A 2,588-nucleotide genomic window follows, 5' to 3' on the forward strand; every position below is an offset into this window, starting at 1 on the left:
ACAATTTTTCAAGACTTTTTCAAAAAGTTTTTACACCAAAACAAATCAAAAATATTACTCCGTAATCAAACAAGTCATCAAATCCGATATAAAAACTATTCAAACTTGGTATTCCTTTTATTCTATGATATGCCATATTGGTCAAAACTTACGGTTGCATGTCCCATTTGGACTCTGACCTTTTCGACTTCACTATAAGCCGCTGAAAAATTGAAAATTTTCAATGGAGTTATCGATTTACAACCAACACCCAACCAGTACACGAATTGCAATACGAGAACCAGTACAAGAATTCATCCCTTTAAAAATATGGCAAGTGAATTTCATTATCTTCATCAACTGCAAGATCGCTACCATTTTTCCCCTCCATTAATTGTGTGGAAGCTTCGAACTTACACTTCAACTTATCACTACCAATCTTACATACATTCATTTGACACAATTCTGTATTGCAAGCAAGAAAGGAAAATCGCCCATCCTAACAACTTAATTATTTAAATCCGATGGTATCAATTCAACATTATACAGCAACACTGCGACACAACATAAGAATACCAAGCTTAGCTTTTATAGATACCGCACTATGTCGGCCTTTTGTACTACAAAAGTGATTTAGCATAATCCGGGGAAAAATATATCCATATGAAATAGCCATCTATGTTCCCTTAGAATAGTGTCCTAACCTGAGGTCTGTGGACTACTGAGCACTAAAATCTCGACTGCGAACGCTATTAAAAATTATGTTCCTTTTTTTTCATGTTATAATGCTATTCCAAGTTTAACTAATACGTCAAAAGTTCTAAAGTCGATTTTCAAATTAGAATTTATTACTTCTGAACCTGGTGATCCATCTTACAAATAAGCCAAGGAGATCTCTGGTCATAAAAAAGTTGGAAATGACCTTAGTTAACGCTCATGCTTATTTGCGTAACAAGAAAAACAAAACAAAGAAAAAAGCACTTACCCGCCATATATGGAATGCCTTTTGTAACCTCTGTCTATATCAACCAACGACTATTTGCACAATCAATTAATTGTAAATTAGCTGAAAATATGCAAATCTTCAAAATTTATTCAACTAGATTTTAGATTAAAACAGAAGACAAAATCAAACCATCGAACACTATCGTTTCTTATACATTTTTGCTCCACTAATCAGTCCCTATAATTATCACCAAGATGCGAATATTATTTGACTGATAAGGTTACTCTGTAAAACTCCTCCCTTCCCACCCTTTTTTATATTTCCTGACACTAAAACTTAATGCAATAAATTCGTATTCTTTACATTCTCCAATTCCCTATAATCTTTTCTCCATCCCCGAAAACAGATAAGTATTCCAAATTATATTCATAAATAAATCAATGCCAAATAAAAAAATTTGGGAAAAAATGAAGAAAAATGGATAACCACCAACATTTCAACCCTTTTACCTTTTTTTTTCTAACTACAATCCTGAATTCGGAATTAGCTAACATGTAATAATATACGTAGCACTAACATACATAAATTATCCTACTTAATAACTACTAATAACAGTATGCCGTGGGATAACGAAAAGTAAAAAAAAAAAAGGAATAATAGCGTACTACTTGTAAGTAAAGGTCAAATGTTATTTCATGAAGTGATTCAAGAAATACTGATTGTATAATAAATATTGATTATATGTCGTATTCATAAATCGACATGTTAAACAGAACTAATATATACTATACATTTAAAATTTTTAAACTGAAATTTCAAGTAGTAATTCAAATTCTTTCAAAACAACAAAAATAACCTAAACAACCAATAATACTTATTCTTCATCCTCAATCACAGTAAACCTGGTTAATCTCAAAGGTGAAACACCCGTCTAAAAATCACACCATAGATATCTCATACGGCCATCTTACAATCCTCCATCTCATTCTATCCCACGGGTAGATATCATTTTCCGATTAGTCACACATGCCATACTCTTCCCATACCGCACGTACATTCCCCTCCTTGTCTTCCTCTTTGTTTTTTGTTTTTTTTTCGATCTTCTCTTTAATTCTATCTTCTTCCAACCACCCTGTCTTTAACAAATAGCGTGTTTAAAGATTGCATCGAGTAAGAATACAAATTGATGTGTTACATATACTGCATATATGCATGCATCTTGTATGCAAGTTACATACATACAGAGGATGCATTGTATCCATGAATCATCTCAAAATTCAAATGTTTAAATCAATATCTGTCAAGAAATCCAAATACTTTTCAACAAAACTTCATTCGATATTTCTTATAGAACATATGAAATGTAATAATACGGGAAAACCGAGAATTAAAAAAAAACCGACGACTGAGAATTCACCCAAAAATTGTCCATCAATCAATAATTATGTTAAGAAATGTTACGTAAATATCCAATAACTACCGAATAAACCGCCCACCTAAAAATTCCCGAAAAATGACCTGCAAACTCCCCCAGATTAAAATACTGACATGAAATAGGAATAAGAGTGAAATTATCCGCTTTAGATAACTTAAAACTTCAAGATTTACTTATATCCTCCCCCACTAATGCTATAAGTAAAATAACCATTATAGCAGATTTATA

This window comes from Loa loa, assembly GCF_000183805.2.
Source record: "Loa loa unplaced genomic scaffold supercont3.807, whole genome shotgun sequence".
Lineage (NCBI taxonomy): Eukaryota > Metazoa > Nematoda > Chromadorea > Rhabditida > Onchocercidae > Loa > Loa loa.